Source organism: Tachyglossus aculeatus, chromosome 6, assembly GCF_015852505.1.
Source record: "Tachyglossus aculeatus isolate mTacAcu1 chromosome 6, mTacAcu1.pri, whole genome shotgun sequence".
Classification (NCBI taxonomy): Eukaryota; Metazoa; Chordata; class Mammalia; order Monotremata; family Tachyglossidae; genus Tachyglossus; species Tachyglossus aculeatus.
Genome location: NC_052071.1, coordinates 14,054,933 through 14,073,923, shown reverse-complemented (window position 1 = coordinate 14,073,923; position 18,991 = coordinate 14,054,933). Strand labels below are relative to the sequence as shown.

The following is an 18,991-nucleotide window of genomic DNA, read 5'->3' as shown; positions in this document are numbered from 1 at the left end:
ATAAATCACTTTTCTGCTCTGGGTGGGACTACTAGATTATAAAACCCAAAAATCAAAAGCGATAACAATACTGTGTGTCTTGGGCAATTCACTCAACTTCTCTGCGCTTCAGTTTCCACAAGTGTAAAATGGAGATTAAATAACTGTTCTCCACCCACCCCTCTTAGACCGAGAACCTCATGTGGGACAGGGACTGTCTCTGACCTGATTATCTTCTATCCACCTCAGTTCTCAGTATTGTTCTAGGCACAAATTGAGTACTTAACTAAAATCACAATTATCATTTTATCCACAACCGCGGGAGCAATAAAGCACAAACAGTCTATGGAAAATTCACTGTCCTAGGTCCTTGGAAACATCAGTCAATTAATCAATGGTATTTACTAAGTCCCTCTCAGGGTTGCACCTGGAGAGTTTCCAGTACTCTTCCAGTCTTGGGTATGGGAGGGAGAGTCAAGCAGAGGCCTTTCCATTCCTAGCTTGGGCAGTGGCTAGCGAGTGGAAGGCAATCTGTTGGGTAGGGACCGTCTCTATATGTTGCCAACTTGTACTTCTCAAGCGCTTAGTACAGTGCTCTGCACACAGTAAGTGCTCAATAAATACGATTGATTGATTGATTGATTGATTGCTACAAGTCAAAACTCACCCATGCAGGGCAGCAGCAGCATGGGAGAGAGTCGAGGGCGGAGAATTGAGTTTACTGCGCAGAAGGTGGCAATGATAAACCACTTCCATATTTTTACCATGAAAACTCCATGGATACACTACCAGAATGACTGCAGATGGAGAGCGGGGCATTCCGTGAGAGATGTGTCCGTGGTGTTGCTATGGGTTGGAAACGACTCGATGACATAAGACAAGATTTACTGAGTGCTTACTGTGTGCAGAGCACTGTACTAAGCACTTGGGACAGTAAAATATAGTAGAATTAGTAGACATGTTCCCTGACCAAAATGACAGGCTTAATTAGCAAATATATTCCCTCCCCATAACAAGCTTACAGTCTACATGAGCTTACACCCTGCAGAGATAAATGACACAGCTACTGGTTTAGAGAAGCTTACAGTCTAATAGAAGTGATCAAGAGGCCACATACTGATATTTACTGAACGCTTACTGTGTGCAGAGCACTGTACTAACTGCTTGGGAGAGTAAGAGCACCAGCTCTAGTGGATGGAGCATGCGCCTGGGAGTCAGAAGGTCAAGGCTCTAATCCTGGCTCCATCACTTTGCTGTGTGACCTCAGGCAAGTCACTTCACTTCTCTGGGCCCCAGTTCCCTCATCTGGAAAATGGGGATTAAGACTGTGAGCTCTATGTGGGACAGGGACTGTGCCAGCCTGATTATCTTGCATCTACCCCAGTGCTTAGAACAGTGCCTGCCACACAGTAAGCACTTAACAAATACCATAACTATTAATTATTATTATTAAAAGTGGAAAAATGCTGAAATGGGCAAATAAACGCATATACAATCATCTATCCAGCTCGGTATTGTGTCTGATGTCCACCTGCAGCCCATTCTTCAAATCTCCCTCTAGACTGTGAGCTCACTGTGAGCAGGAATGTGTCTGTTGTTATACTGTGCTTTCTCAAGCACGTAGTACAGTGCTTTGCACACAGTAAGCGCTCAATAAATATAATTGAATGAATGCCCCTGTGGCCAGCATCTAGCTCCGGGTCTGATATACACATTCTGTTTCACAGATAGCTCTCCTCTCCTTCAGAGCTGTACCAAAAAGCCACCTGCTCCATATGTACTTCCTATTTCACAGATATCCATCCCCTCCTTCAAAGCTGTACCCCAAAGCCACCTGCTCCATATGTACTTCCTCTTTCACAGATATCCATCCCCTCCTTCAAAGCTGTACCCAAAAGCCACCTGCTCCATAAAGCCTTCACGGATCAATTCCCCTAGCTCGGAAGCATGCACTGCTCTCAGCCATCTCAGTAGTCATGCATGTTTTCTCTCTCTTTCTCGGTTACTATGACGTTGGATGCAGTCGGGAGGGAAATAAGACACACAGTCAGCGCTCAATAAATACCATTAAGTGAATGATGGAGGTGACAAAGGCAGAATTCTAAGTAGCAGAACTCACATTTGCCGTGTTCCGTCTCAACTACTGCATCAGCCCCCTCATTTGACCTCCCTGCCTCCAGCCTCTCCCCTCTTCAGTCCAAATTTTACTCTACTGCCCAGAACATTTTCCTAAAACACTATTGTGTTTTAGGGAATGTCCGTCACTCGTATTTATTGAGCACTTCCTATGTGCAGAGCCTCTACTAAGTACTTGGGAGAGTACAGTACAACACTAACACTTTATTTATTTGTTTGTTTATTTATTCATTTTACTTGTACATATCTTTTCTATTTATTTTATTTTGATAGTATGTTTGGTTTTGTTCTCTGTCTCCCCCTTTCAGACTGTGAGCCCACTGTTGGGTAGGGACTGTCTCTATATGTTGCCAACTTGTACTTCCCAAGTGCTTAGTACAGTGCTCTGCACACAGTAAGTGCTCAATAAATACGATTGATTGATTGATTGATTGATTGATTGTGTGCTCACCTCCCCACATCTTAAAAAACAGTAAAGGTTGCCCGCCCATCTCCACATCAAACGAAACTCCTCACTGTCAGCTTTAAGGCGCTGCTCTTTCTCTGCTACTCTCTCCTCGCTACAAACCCCTCTCCTCTCTCCCAACAACCCAGCCAGCCCACGTGGCTCTTCTAATACCAAGTATTACCAGTTGTCCAGGGGATCGCTGGTCATACTACAAGCCAGCTGCAGAATAATAATTCATTCCATCGTATTTATTGAGCGCTTACTGCGTGTTGTGCAAAGCACTGTACTAAGCACTTGGGAGAATATAACAACAAACACATTCCCTGCCTGCAACGAGCAATAGCAGGAAGATATCTGCACGGAGCCTGCATCATCTCCAGAACTGTTCAATGACAAGGTTCCCCAATACCCGCATCGAAACAAGGATCGATCGGTGGCATTTATTGAGCACTTACTGTGTGCAGAGCACTGTACTAAGTGCTTGGGAGAGTACAACAGAACAGAGTTGTTAGACATGCTCTCTGCCCTCAACAAGCTTACAGTCCAGGGGAGGAGACAGGCATTTATAGACATTCATTCATTCAATTGTATTTATTGAGCACTTGCTGTGTGCAGAGCACTGTACTAAGTGCTTTAGAGGAGCAGCGTGGCTCAGCGGAACGAGCCCAGGCTTTGGAGTCAGAGATCATGGGTTCAAATCCCAGCTCCGCCAACTGTCAGCTGTGTGACTTTGGGCAAGTCACTTCACTCCTCTGGGCCTCAGTTACCTCATCTGGAAAATGGGGATGAAGGCTGTGAGCCCCCCGTGGGACAACCTGATCACCTTGTAGCCTCCCCAGCGCTTAGAACAGTGCGTTGCACATAGTAAGCACTTAATAAATGCCATTATTATTATAAATGAATTACGGATACGTACTTAATGCTGAGGGAAGTGTGAATAAGGGTGCAAATCCAAGTGCAAGGGCAATGCAGAAGGAAATGGGAGAAGAGGAAATGAGGGCGTAGTCCTCCTGGAGGAGATGTGCTTTTAATAAAGATCTCTGAAGGAAGGACTTTCCCCACATTACCATCAAAAGGCAGAAGAATCAGTACTTTGCATCATCAGAAGAGGAATTTCTGTTGAGAAAGTATCCCCGTACATTGCCATTTAAAGATACGAGGAATCTGCTAAGCATGCAGGACTCTCTGATGGACTGGGAACTAAGGGGAGGAGTTGATACAGCAAGGTCTGGGAATCAGAAGGACCTGGGTTCTAGTCCCGGCTCCACCACTTGTCCACTGTGTGACCTTGGGCAAGTCACTTAGAGAAGCAGTGTGGCTCAGTGGAAAGAGCCCAGGCTTTGGAGTCAGAGGCCATGGGTTCAAATCCCAGCTAAACCAATTGTCAGCTGTGTGACTTTGGGCAAGTCACTTCACTTCTCTGGGCCTCAGTTCCCTCATCTGTAAAATGGGTACTAAGACTGTGAGCCCCCCCATGGGACAACCTGATCACCTTATAATCTCCCCAGTGCTTAGAACAGTGCTTTGTACATAGTAAGCACTTAATAAATGCCATCATCATTATTATTATTATTACTTCACTTCTCTAGGCCTCAATTTCCTCACCCGTCAAATGGGGATTACAACTGTGAGCCCCATGTGGGACACGGACCGTGTCCAACCTGATTACCGTGAATCTACCCCACTGATTAGATGAGTGCCTGGCACATAGAAAGCGCTTAATGAATACCATTAAAAAGAATAATAAAAGAGTCTGGAGCAGCATTTGGGACTTTGGATTTCTTTAGGAATAGGAAGCCCCAGGCTTTGTTGCCGTGGGGTGCATCTACTGGTTGGTACTGGGATGGGTTGATAAACACCCTGATGTGTGTGTAGGGTGGGGGTGAAGGTGGGAGGGGGCGGGGGGAGCTTTAATAAAAAGGATCTGTCAGGAAACAGGTACCTTGCAGAACAGTCTTGGTACCCGATTTATTCATTCATTCAATCATATTTATTGAGTGGTTACTGTGTGCAGAGCACTGTACTAAGCCCTTGGAAAGTACAATTAGGCAACAAATAGAGATTGGTAATAATGGCAAAGATCTGCCATTGAGAAGCAGCATAGTGTAGTGGAGAAGGAGGAGAGTCAAGGGTGTTTATAGAGAAGCAGCATGGCTCAGTGGAAAGAGCACAGGCCTGGGAGCCAGAAGGTCATGGGTTCTACTTTTGACTCTGCCACTTGTCTGCTGCATGACCTTGGGCAAGTCACTTTCTACCCTGGGCCTCAGTGACCTCATCTGGAAAATGAGGATTGAGACTGTGAGCCCCATGTCGGACAGGGACTGTATCTAACCCGATTTGCTTGTATCTACCCCAGTGCTTATTACGGTGCCTGACACATAGTAAGTGCTTAACAAATATCATCATTATCGGTAGTATCTGAAATTCCTGAAGAAATGACAAGGGAGGAAAGAGAAAACACTGAGGGTCAAAGGAAGCAAGGAAGAGTCCATCACCTGTCATTTGGACAGGATGAACAACTTGTCAGTTGTGTGACCTTGTGTAAGTCATTTTACTTCTCTGTGCCTCGGTGACCTCATCTGTAAAATAGGAATAAAGACTGGGAACCCTAAATAGAACAGGGACTGTGCCAGCTCTGCCACTTGTCGGCTGTGACTTTGGGCATGTCACTTAACTTCTCTGTGCCTCAGTTACCTCATCTGTAAAATGGGGATTAAGACCCTGAGCCCCACGTGGGACAACCTGATCACCTTGTAACCGCCCCAGCACTTAGAACAGTGCTTTGCACATGTAAGCACTTAATAAAATGCCATTATTATTATTATTATTATTATTATTATTAACTGATTAGTATGTATCTATCCCAGCGCTTAACACAGTGTCTGGGACACAGTAGGCACTTAACAAAAACCATTAAAAAAATAAGAAAAAAAATCCAAAAGAAATTTCCAGCCACCAAACTTTTGTGGAACCCACTCTCTATGCCCACCCTGGATCTCTCACAGTGCTCTGCGTATAGTAAGCCCTCAATAAATACCACTGATTTTTGTAAGTTTCAGTATTCTGGGTACATTAGTGAAAATTCCCTGCAGGAGAAGCCCTTGTTGGTCTCCTGATGAAATGTCACTGGATTGTCCAGCTTCCCTCCACAGCCCATCTTTCTCTTCTTTATTACTATTGTTATTACTACTATTATTATCATGATTATATTTGTTAAGCACTTACTATGTGCAAGGCACTGTACTAAACACTCAGGTAGATACAAGTTAATCAGATTGGACGTAGTCCTTGTCCCACATAGGGCTCACAGTCTCAATCGCCATTTTACAGATGAGGCAACTGAGGCCCAGAGAAGTGAAGTGACTAGCCCAGTGTCACACAACAAACCAATTGCAGAACCTGAATTAGAATAATAATAATTGTGGAATTTGTTAAATGTTTATTATGTGTCAAGCACTTTACTAAGCACTGGGGTAGATACAAGAAAACCGGGTTCGACACAGTCCCTGTCCCACAGTGGGCTCACACTCTTAATTTCCATTTTACAGATGAGGTAACTGAGGCCCAGAGAAGTTAAGTGACTTGCCCACGATCACACAGCAGACATGTGGCGGAGCTGGGATTAATACTCAGGTCCTTCTGACGCCCAGGCCCGTGCTCTATCCACTAGGCCATGCTGCATTAGGACAGTCCCTCCTGCTCCCGGGAAACGAGTGCATGATTCAGTGCTTTCCTGATCATTTCTGATCCATTCCTGGGCAAAATGGTGACTTTCAATCTGTCAGATTAGCAAATCTCTTCTGCTCTGCAATCTCAAGTGGGCTGACAATTTTAAGGGAGCAGCTCAGATCAGAATATTCATTCAACTGCATTTATTGAGCGCTTACTTTGTGCACAGCACTATACAAATATTCTGCTGGCCATATTTACCTTCATATTTACCTGTGTTTACCTTCAAGATAAACAGAGATAGTTATAGGTCAGGAAAGGACTGGTAGGGTTCCCTTTAATCAATCAGTATGGTCTAGGAGAAACACAAGACAGAGTCAGGAGACCTGGGATCTAATCCTGATTCTGCCACGTGCCTGCTGTGTGACCTTGGGCAAATCACTTCACTGGGCCTCAGTTTCCTCATTTGTAAAATGGGGATTAAATCCCAATTTTTTTATGGTATTTGTTAAGCACTTACCATGTGCCAGGCACTGTACTAAGCACTAGGGTAGATGCAAGCCAATCAGATTGGACACAGTCCATTCTAGATACAATCCCTGTCCCTCCTCTTAATCCCCATTTTTCAGAGACAGTAACTGATACACAGAGAATTTAAGTGACTTGCCCAAGATCAAACAGCAGACAAGTGGCTGAGCCGGGATTAGAGCTAAACATCCTTCCGACTCTCGGGGCCATGCTTTATCCACTAGGCCAAGCCACTTCTCATTATGCCTCCCCTCAGACTGTGATTCCTGTCTAAACCAGGAATTGGATCTTTTCTGACTGCACTGCATCTGCAAGTTCTTGGCGCATAAACACTGAAATAATACAATTGTTATAATTTTTATTTTGTAAGCCAGGGAACTAGAGCTATGCTTTCCTACCAGAGGTTCTTGTTCTGCTAATGGGACCACCTACAAACTGTAAAGGAAGATCACAGCAGTGGTTGTGTGGCTCAAGGGCAGCGAATGTGGAGCTGGGATTAGAACCCGTGACCTTCTAACTCCCAGGCCCGTGCTCTATCCATTATATCAAGTTGCTTCTCCAGACTGTAAGCTCCTGGTTGGGCAAGGGATGTGTCTACCAACTTTGTTATGTCGTTACATTGTACACACCCAAGCACTTAGTACAGCAACAGGGTGCAGTGGATACAGCATGGGCGTGGGATTCAGAAGATCACGGGTTCTAATCCTGGCTCCACCACTTGTCAGTTATGTGATGATGGGCAAGGCACTTCACTTCTCTGGGCCTCAGTTAGCTCATCTGCAAAATGGGGATTGAGACGGTGAGCCCCACGTGGGACGGGGATTGTGTCCAACCCGATTTGCTCGTATCCACCCCAGTGCTTAATATAGTAAACACTTAACAAATACCACAATTGTTATCATTATTATTACCTAGAGGTTGAGGCATAGGTCAATATAAATAAATTCCCTTGACTCTCTCCTTCTGCTCCTAATGGGCTTCCAACAACATAATGTTTCCTGCACGTATCTGGTTCATACTGCCATTTCAGCAGGCCATGGTTTGAAGTTCCCCAAGTAAGAAAAGAAGCAGCGTGTCTCAGTGGAAAGAGCACGGGCTTGGGAGCCGGAGGTTGTGGGTTCTAATCCCGGCTCCACCACTTGTTAGCTGTGTGACTTTGGGCAAGTCACTTAACTTCTCTGGGCCTCAGTGACCTCATCTGTAAAATGGGGATTAAGACTGCGAGCCCCACATGGGACAACCTGATCACCTTGTATCCCCCCAGCGCTTAGAACAGTGCTTCGCACATGGTAAGCACTTAACAGATGCCATCATTATTATTATTATTATTAAGAAAGAAAGAGAGAGAGAGAAAGAGAAGTGAGATAAAGAGAGAGGCAGAGAGTGAGAGAAAAAAAAGACAGTGGAAAGGGAACAATCCAGACCCAGGATTTCTCAACACCAATTTTCCTCCCAAGCCCAGAAATCAATCTGTGGTCTCGTTTTAAAGAATCCTCCTTGTGGTTAAGACCACATACTCCTCAAAGCCAAGGGCCACCCTTTATACTCTGTCCGTGTACTGAGCATCTCCTCCAATAGACCTTCCCTTTTATTCATTCATTCAATCGGATTTATTGAGCACTTACTGTGTGCAGAGCACTGTACTAAGAACTTGGGAAGTACAAGTTGGCAACATATAGAGACGGTCCCTACCCAACAACGGGCTCACAGTCTAGAAGGGGGAGACAGACAACAAAACAAAATATATTAACAAAATAAAATAAATAGAATAGTAAGACTTAAGCCCTCCTTTCCTCTTCTCCCACTCATTTCGGCATCACCCTGACTTGCTCCCTTTATTCATCCCCTCCTCCCAGCCCTACACCTAACCTGTCTGCCATTTATTTATTTCTATTAACATCTGTCTCCCTCTCCAGACTGTAAGCTCATCATGAACCAGGAATGTGTCCATTTGTTGTTCTATCATACTCTCCCAAGCGCTTGCTACCGTGCTCCGCACACATTAAGCACTCCATAAATATGACTGAATGAATAGTCACGGGCTCCCCCAGCAGTGGGTGCTTGGAAAACACGGTTGAGCATGGGGTTGCCAGCCACAACAGGGTTGCACACAGTAAGTGCTTAATAAATGCCATCGTCATCATCATCTAGCAGGCCTAAGCAAGAGTGGTGGATCCTAATTATACAACTTTGTCGCTTTCCCATTAAGGACCTTAGTTATTTCTCCTTTTCGCACTTTGTACGGGCTCTTTTATCGTCCCCAGACCATTCCATTTAATTAGGGCTGATATTTCCTGCCTAGACCTGGAATTCAATTGTGTTGTGGTTGAGGAAGCCAACTGATTGCTCTTTCTTTTTCTCATTTAAGCTGGGTTTTGGGCTGCCAGACGGTAAATCTTCCCCAGTGCAGCAATGTTTCTGTTTTAGTAGCTATGTCTTTCTTCCACTTCAAAACTGAACAGTGTTTAAAAAGGATGGCCCTTTAAGGCGGTTTCTATGGAGGACTAAAGTCTACCGCAAGTCTTGCAATCCCACCCCAGACCCTCTGAGGAGAGGTCACCCAGTCCAGCCCCCTGCCTCGGGGCAGTACTGCCCCAAACTCAGAGGGCCTTTGAATGCTACTGCCTCAGAGGTGCCTTCCCCACTTTGCTCAGACTCTAACCTTCACACTTTCTCTCTTAAATCTGAACCGTCTTTCTTAATAATACTAATCAATCAATCAATCGTATTTATTGAGCGCTTACTGTGTGCAGAGCACTGTACTAAGCACTTGGGAAGTACAAGTTGGCAACATATAGAGACAGTCCCTACCCAACAGTGGGCTCACAGTTTAAAAGGGGGAGACAGATAACAAAACCAAACATACTAACAAAATAAAATAAATAGAATAGATATGTACAAGTAAAATAAATATAGTAATAAATACGTACAAACATATATACATATATACAGATGCTTTGGGGAAGGGAAGGAGGTAAGATGAGGGGGGTGGAGAAGGGGATGAGGGGGAGAGGAAGGATATAATTGTGGTATTTGTTAAGCCCTTACTATGTGCCAAACACTGTTCTAAGCGCCCGGGAGGTACAAGGTAATTGGGTTGGACACAGTCCCTATTCCACGTGGGTCTCACAATCTTAATATCCCCATTCTGCAGATGAGGTGACTGAGACACACAGAAGCGAGGTGACTTGCTCAAGGTCAAAAAGCAGACTTGTGGCAGAGCCAGGATTAGAACCCACGTCCTCTGACTCCCGGGCCTGTGCTCTTCCTACTAGACCAAGCTGCTTCCCTTTCTTCTCTCTCCTCTTTCCCTTAGCTTCTTTTGCCAATGTCTATTCTTCAAATGGACTGATTAGAGGCCTTTCAATAACCTCAGTCGCTCGTTTAGTAGTATTTAATATGGTCTCATGTGAAGTTACCCATTTTCTTTCAAAGGGACACATTTTGGTAGAAACGTAGGCCCGAACTGAATCAAGATTTCCCCTGGGAGGGACAGGGGCTGGATCAGCGGGTGCCCTAATGAATTCTGTGAAGCCACATCGATGAGAGGAGAAGATGGATGGGAGATTAAAGGAATAATGTCAGACAGTATATAAAAAACTCACTTAGCATTTATGAAGTCTTTTCAAAGGCTTTTACGATCATTAATTAGCTTGTCTGGAGAAGCCTCGATTTGCCACTTCCTTTCCAAGGCAAGTAAACTGAGGCACCAAAGACTACAGTGGCATTTTAGAAAGTGCCGAGCAACAAACAGTCCCCAGAAATATTTTCCTTTTGCTCCGTTTCCCTGGCTGGAATTTACCTCAAACCATGAGGCGTCACGTCACAGTCAGGCTGTTGATCGTGCAGTAATGTAATTTTTAAGGCTGCAGAGGTTTTAGGAAATTTCAGTCACTCGCTCTGCCACCTCAAAACCCAGCCGAAGACAGTGACCATAGGCGGAAAAGAATTGTTAGATACAAGTGCAAGAAGACCAGTCAGACCAAAGTAACCATGCTTACTGACCAAACAATCAAGTTCCCCAAAAATAATTGCCCTAAGAGATGGAATTAAAATTCAGGTGTGTGTCAGGTGTTCCCTGCCCTATGCTCAATCTTCTGCTACCTCATTAATTCAAATATTTATCCTATCCTGCCTTGATTACTGTATCAGCCTCCTTGCTGGCCTTCCTGCCTTCTGTCTCTCCCACTCCACTCCACTCGGCCTGGATCATTTTTCTACAGAATTGTTCAGTTCACATTTCCCCACTCCTCAAGAATCTCCAGCCCGCTCCGCATCAAACAGAAACTCCTTACCATCAGTTTTAAAGCACTCTATTTCACCTTGCTGCTCTCTTGCTCCAACCCAGCCTGCACACTTGGCTCCTCTGGTGCCAACGTACTCACTGTACCTCGATCTCATCTATCTCAACACCGACGCTCACCCACATTCTGCCTCTGGCCTAGGACACCCTTCCTCTTCATATCCAACAGACAATGACTCTCCCCACCTTCAAAGCCTTACTGAAGCCACGTCTCCTCTGAGAGGCCTTCCCTAAGCCCTCCTTTACTTTTTTCCTACTCCCTTCTTTGTCACCCTGACTTGCTCCCTTTATTCAGCCCTCCCTCTGTACTTATGTATATATCGGTAATTTCTTTACATATATTAATTTCTGTCTCCCTCTAAACTGTAAACTGGTTTTGGGCAGGGAATGTGTCTACCAACTCTGTAACATTGTTATGCTGTACTCTCCAAAATGCTAAGTACACTGCTCTGCACTCGGTAAGCACTCAAAAAAATACCATTGATTGATTGATTTTGACTCACCAATCAGTCGGAATTTCTTAAGTGTTTACCGTGTGCAGAGCACTGTACCAAAATCTTGGGAGAGTACAATTCAACAGAGTTGTTAGGCACGCTCCCTGCCCACAAGGAGCTTACAGTCTAGCATCCATTCCACTCTTTTCCATCAGAGAATATCCAAACTTTGCTACTCTCTTCCCAAAAGGAATTTGGTTTTCTGGACTTCCTGCCCATGAAAGAGGCAGCTGGGAGCAGTCCTTAAATACTGACCACAGGATAGAGGCCATGAAGCAGTGAATTGCAAGTGGTAGTCATGAGCATAGAAGGAGAATTATGAAGCTCCTGACGATGAAAACTAAAACCTAAAGTGTTTTACCAATAGTTGTCAGAAAAAGCATAACAAAACCCCAACACTTGAAATTTGCACAGCAGTTTTCTCTGAGTAACACCAAATGTCTACAGTTGCCACCTCTTGATGACCTTCCTGATCGTAAAGGAAACGCAACACTGTAAGGGTTCTTGAAGGGAGTTATGGTCTCAACCGTCCTCTGGATTTGTGATTGAAACATGACTGCCTGGGATGGGGTAAGGTCTGGGCTGAAGGATGTCCAATATTTCCTCCCAGCTTTCCTTTAAGGGAGCAATGGCAATTCCAAGAGGCCAAATCCATTTTTCACAGACATCCTTAGCCTCAGTTGGCCGTGTTCACATTCGTGAATTCTCCAGATAAACCAGGGGAGGAGCTGCATTTTAGCCACAAGTTTTCCAGATATTTCAGGAGAAATGGAAAATTGGCAGAGTCTTCTGAAGGAGTAGGGGAACACGTGAGGCTTGGGAAATCCTTCCAAAGAACTCTCTGGAAAATTGAAGAGTAGAACTAAATAACTAACTTACTCATGTGGATTATAACCCTTAGGACCCTTAAGGTTAGGGCTCACGAGGGCTTAGTACAGTGGTCTGGATCCAGGAAGCACTCACTACAAAGCATTAACTGATTGGACCCAACCTGTAAATCTGTTGCTGGGTTATACAGGACAGCCAGGGCCTACTGGGCTTCCATCCCCCTGTTGCTTCCAGCCTCCCCCCCCTTTTTTTTTTAATGGTACTTTTTAAGTGCTCACTATATGCTAGGCACTGTACTAAATGTTGGGGTTGATACAAGGCTGGACCCAGTCAGTCCATGTCCCACGTGGGGCTCACGGTCTTAATCCTCCATTTCCAGATGAGGGAACTGAGGCCCAGAGAAATGAAGTGACTCATCTAAGGCCACACAGCGGACAAGTGGTGGAGCCAGGATTAGAACACAGGTTCTTCTAGACTGTGAGCCCACTGTTGGGTAGGGACCGTCTCTATATGTTGCCAACTTGTACTTCCCAAGCGCTTAGTACAGTGCTCTGCACACAGTATGCACTCAAATACGATTGAATGAATGAACACAGGTCCTTCTGACTCTGAGGCCCAGGCTCTATCCACTAGACCATGCTGCTTCCTCACCCCAAGCTGGGCTCCAGGGCAGGAATATGTGCAGGGAGCCTCGTGCTTGGTGTTGCTATTGTCAGCAAAGGTGTTGAGGCCTGTAGCTGGGTGGGTGGGTAGGTTCCAGCTCCTACCCTAGCCCCTCACCCTTCTGCATCTTCCTCATTCTTGGTCTTCCCCCTCAGCTCCCATCTCCCTCACTCCTGGTCACGGTCTTAATCCTCAATTTCCAGATTCCCTCCCAGCCCACTGAGCTGTGACAGCCATCTCTGTCACCCCTCTTTGGTCTACGCTCCCTGCAGCATTGTCAAATCCCGGTGAGCTTGCGGGGAAGGGAGAGGGCAGCTCACTGCCTTATTAAATTATTTATATGGTATTCCATTTTTTTCCCGAGATAATGGTTTTGCCATATTGCTTGGTCATGTGCCTATTACCTCTGCTTTGGCAACCCAACCTTTTTAATGAATCAAATGCCAGTAGCCCAGGGCTGTGGGAGTGATGTTAATCTGATTCTCAGTGCTTTGCTAACAGGTCAATTGAAGTTACACCTTGCTTGCCTTGGGGATGAGGGGAGAGGCTCCTTTCCCTGTTCCTTCCTCCTCTCTAAAATAGTCCCTTGCATAAATCAATAAATGGCATTTTTTGAGCGCTGACTGTGGCACGGAGCACTGTACTAAGCGCTGGGGAGAGTACAACATGAGTTGGTAGACACGTACCCGGCCCCCAGTGAGCTTAGATTAGCAGCGTGGCTCAGTGGAAAGAGCACGGGCATTGGAGTCAGAGGTCATGGGTTCAAATCCCAAATCCACCACTTAGCTGTGTGACTTTGGGCCAGTCACCTAACTTCTCTGGGCCTTAGTTACCTTATCTGCAAAATGGGGATTAAGACTGTGAGCCCCATGTGGGACAACCTGATCACCTTGTAACCTCCCCAGCACTTACAACAATGCTTTGCACATAGTAAGTACTTAATAAATGCCATCATCATTATTATTATTGTTATTATTACAGTCTAGAGGGGGAGACTTTGGATCCAAAGAGAGCTGACTCAGTTCCCTCCCTCCCATTCCTACCAAGATGGCAAGGGGAAGGGGAAGGAAGGGGGGGTAGGGAATGAAAGGCAGATGGTGCTAATAATAATAATATTAATAAAATAATTATGGTACATGTTAAGTGCTTACGATGTGCCAAGCACTTTTTTAAGTGCTGGGGAAGATACAAGTTAATCAGTCTGGACACAGTCCCTCTTCCACATGAGGATCACAGTCTAAATGCGTGGCTCAGTGGAAAGAGCACGGGCTTGGGAGTCAGAGGTCATGGGTTCTAATCCAGCTCCCCCACATGTCTGCTAGGTGACCTTGGGCAAGTCACTTAACTTCTCTGTGCCTCAGTTACCTCATCTGTAAAATGGGGATTAAGAGTGTGAGCCCCACTTGGGACAATGTGATGACCTTGTATCCCCCCAGCACTTAGAACAGTGCTTGGCACATAGTAAGCGCTTAACAAGTGCCATTATTATATAGGAGGGAGTAGGATTTAATCCCCATTTTACAGATGAGCTAGCTGAGGACCAGAGCAGTTAAGTAACTTGCCCAAGGTTACACAGCAGACACATGATAGGGCCGGGATTAGAACCCAGGTCCTCTGACTCTCAGGCGCATGCTCTATCCACTAGGTCACGCTGCTTCTCTCCACGAGGCTAGGGGTGACATGAGGCAGAGGTCAGGGGTAAGGTGAGGCCGAGTTCTCCCACTCTGGTGGAGAAGTTATGAGGAGTGGGAGCATGAGTTCAGGATATTCCTTCCACCAGCTCCATTCCTTAGATGACTGCTTCCGCTTAGATGATTGCGTCCGAGAAGCAGCCCCTTTTCCTCATTCACCATCCCACGCCCTGCCACCTCGCCTCAGCAGGGCTCTCAGCTCAAATCCATCAGCGCTATGAAGTTCGCAAAATGTCAGGAATCGGAATAGTTCACCATCAATCGTATTTATTGAGCGCTTACTGTGTGCAGAGCACTGTACTAAGCGCTTGGGAAGTACAAGTTGGCAACATATATGTGGGTGGTGTGCTGAGCTAGCCAAAGTCCTATGCTCCAGTCTCTCTTTCATTCAATCATTAAATCGTATTTATTGACCGCTTTGTGTGTAGAGCACTGTAAGCAAAGCGCTTGGGAGAGTACACTACAACAATAAAAAGACACATTCCCTTCCCACAACAAGCTTACAGTCTACAGAGGAGGAGGCAGACGTTCATATAAAGAAATAAATTACAAATATGTACATGAGCGCTGTGGGGCTGGGAAGGGGGAAGAACAAAGGGAAAATAAGGAATGCTTCCCGAATTCATTCAGGGCCTCCCCTGGGGGAATCCAACAAGCCCTGGCTCTTGTCCTTCATTGCATCAATGCTAACACTTAAAGGAAACATAGGAAGGCCTTAGTACAGAGCTCTGCACACAGTAAGCATGCAATAAATACGATTGAATGAATAATTGAAAGGCCACCTATTGATAATGACTTTATAATAAATAATAATAATGATAATGGTGATTATGTAAGCTATGTAATGCAACGTTATGTACATAGTGTAAGAGGTTATAAACTCATCTCTAGACTGTACACTCAACTACAATAATAATAATAATGATGGTATTTATTAAGCACTTACTATGTGCAAAGCACTGTTCTAAGCTCTGGGGGGATACAAGGTGATCAGGTTGTCCCACGTGGGGCTCACAGTCTTAATCCCCATTTTACAGATGAGGAAACTGAGGCCCAGAGAAGTGAAGTGACTTGCCCAAAGTCAAACAGCTGACAAGTGGCAGAGCCGGGATTAGAACCCATAATCTCTGACTCCCAAGCCCGGGCTCTTTTCACTGTGCCATGCTGCTATCGTACTCTACTGAGCACTTAGTACAGTGCCATGCTTAGGGCTTAATGCATTGCTCTAAACTTTAAACTCACTTGTGGGAAGGGAATGTGTCTGTTTATTGCTGTATTGTACTCACCCAGGCACTTAGTACAGTGCTCTGCACACAGTAAGCATTCAATAAATATGATTGATTGACTGACTGCTCTGCACACAGTAAGCACTCAAATAACACGGATGATAATGGTGATATCTGTTAGGTGCTAACTTACTAGGAAGAGCAGAGTGGGCTGAAGGAAAAATCATAGGCCTGGAAATCAGAGGATGTGGATTCTAATCCCTGCTCCACCACCTGTCTGCTGCATGAATTTGGGCAGGTAATTTCACTTGTCTCAGTTACCTCACCTGTAAAATGGGGATTCAATGTCTGTTCTCCCTCCTACTCACTGTGAGCCCCATATGAGACAGGGACCGTGTCTGACCAGATTAACTTGTATCTACCCCAGAGTTTAGAAAACTGCTTGACGTATATAAGGGAACGTCTCTATATGTTGCTGACTTGTACTTCCCAAGCGCTTAGTACAGTGCTCTGCACACAGTAAGCGCTCAATAAATATGATTGAATGAATATAAGGGCTTAACAAATAATGCAGTAATGCTGGTAATAATACCATGTGCCGAGCACTGGTGTTGATATAGGATCATCAGGTCAGACACGCTCCCTGTCCACATCCCACATGGAGCTCACAGTCTTAATCCCCATCTGACAGGTAACTGAGGCCCAGACAAGTGAAGTGACTTGGCTAAGGTCCTACAGCAAGCAATTGGCAGAGCTGAGATTAGAACCCAGGTCTTTCTGACTCGCAGGCTCGAACTCTATCCCCTAGGCCACAAAGCTACTTCCTATCCAATCGTTCATTCATTCGTATTTAATCATAATAATAATGATGGCATTTGTTAAGCGCTTACTATGTGCAAAGCGCTGTTCTAAGCGCTGGGGAGGATACAAGGTTGTCCCACGTGGGGCTCACTGTCTTCATTCCCATTTTACAGATGAGGGAACTGAGGCACAGAGAAGTTAAGTGACTTGCCCAAAGTCACATAGCTGACAGGGGGTGGGGCTGGGAGTCGAACCCATGACCTCTGACTAAGCGCTTGGGGTCCCTCAGGAGACTTTCCTCCGTTTCCCCTTAAATCTTTTCTTACTACCAATCCCCTCCTCTCTGTTCCCTGGCACCGTGGTTCTGCAACAGATGCAAGAGCCTTCTCCTCTGCGGCCCCCACTGCCAGGGACAACCTGTACTTCTCCACCTCCACCTCATCAGCATTTCAGCTCCTTCCCAATCCCAACCCAAAACATATGTTTTCTCTTCCTGCCAAAGCCTCTTCCACATTTCTCTTCCTCTCTTATTACTTCTGGTAACTACGTGCAACTGGGCCCAGAAGGCGCCTGGTTAGGAGAGTAGCCCGAAAGATCGGGATGCAGTAGCCAAAACGAGGGCCTCCGTGTTTGTCAGGCATTAAAGTCTGAAGCAGCGTGGCGTAGGTGATAGAACACATGCCTGGTAGCTTCTAATCTCGGCTCTGCCATTTGTCTGCTGGGTGAACTTGGGCAAATCACTTCACTTCTGTGGGCCTCAGTTACTTCATCTGTAAAATGGGGATTGAGACTGTGTGAGACTCTGTCCAACCCGATTAGCCTGTATCCACCCCGGGGAGCTTAGTACAGTGCCTAGCACACAGTAAGCGCTTAATGAATTCCATAATTATTAAGAGCATTCCGGTCATGGACTTTTGTTCAGCACTGGGCAACGTCAACTTCTCCCCCAAGGGCCAGAGTCTTGGCTTTCCCACTCCAAGACTGCATGTACAATGACTTGACTGGGGGAAGCATTTTTTTTTTTATGGTATTTGTTAAGTGTTTACGGCGCGGTTACCTGCAATTTATTTATTTACATTAATGTAATAATAATGTAATAATGGCATTTGTTAAGCACTTACTATGTGCAAAGCACTGTTCTAAGCGCTGGGGGGATACAAGGTGATCAGGTTGTCCCACATGGGGCTCACAGTCTTAATCCCCATTTTTTACAGATGAGGGAACTGAGGCTCAGAGAAGTTAAGTGTCTTGCCCAAGGTCACACAGCAGACATGTGACAGAGCCGGAATTCGAACCCATGACCTCTGACTCCCAAGCCCGGGCTCTTTCCACTGAGCCACGATGCTTCTCTAGAAGCAGAGACATTAATGCCATTAATGAAGGGGGAGACATTAATGCCTGTCTCCCCCTCTAGACTGTAAGCTCATTGTAGTCAGGGAATATGTCTTTACATTGTTATACTGTACTCTCCCAAGCACTTAGTACAATGCTCTATACACAGCAAGCATTCAATAAATACGACTGACTGTGTTGCAGGCGCTGTACTAAGCACTGGGGTCGATGCAAGTTAATCAGGCTGGACACAGTCCCTGTTCCACATCAATCAAAGGTATTTATTGAGCACTTACTACATGCAGAGCACTGTACTACGGGCTTGGGAGAGTACAATACTGCAGAATTAGCGAATGAGTTCCCTGCCAATAAGAGACTCACAGTCTTAATTCCCATTTTACAGATGAGGCAACTGGGGCCCAGAGATGTGAAGCAACTTGCCCAAGGTAACAGAGCAGACAAAAGGCAGAGCGAGGATTAGGGAGCAGGTCCTTCTGACTCCCAGGGCCGAGCTCCATCCACTAGGCCATGCTCTATGCAAAGTTTTACATAACATTGTCTCAGTATCCTAATGCCTGAAAGCTGCAGGAGTTTACAATACTGTAGCTGGCTACTGAAGGTCAATTAAAGAGTTAAGGTACCAGTGATTAAGTAGAACTCCTTAATATTGCTTTGAATTATCTACTGGGGTGTTGGGAGCGGTGGGGAACAACTAGACTGCAAACTCACTATCGGCAGGGAACTAATTCCACTGAAGTCCACTAATTCTGTTATACTGTAATAATAATAATAATAATAATAATGGTATTTGTTAAGCGCTTACTATGTGCAAAGCACCATTCTAAGCACTGGAGGGATACAAGGTGATCAGCTTGTCCCACGTGGGGCTCACA

The 18,991-nt window shown here is 45.4% G+C and overlaps 1 protein-coding gene and 1 non-coding gene across 2 annotated transcripts in view; one reads left to right on the top strand and one right to left on the bottom strand.

Annotated features, from left to right (window-relative positions):
- The window catches only part of TRPC5 (transient receptor potential cation channel subfamily C member 5), a 233,319-nt gene that overhangs the window by 197,610 nt on the left and 16,718 nt on the right, over positions 1 to 18,991 (bottom strand). The gene's annotated exons all lie outside the window — the stretch shown is intronic.
- On the top strand, positions 389 to 521 carry LOC119930277. The gene has a single exon (XR_005451759.1). It is a non-coding gene; the product is annotated as a small nucleolar RNA SNORA7 (small nucleolar RNA).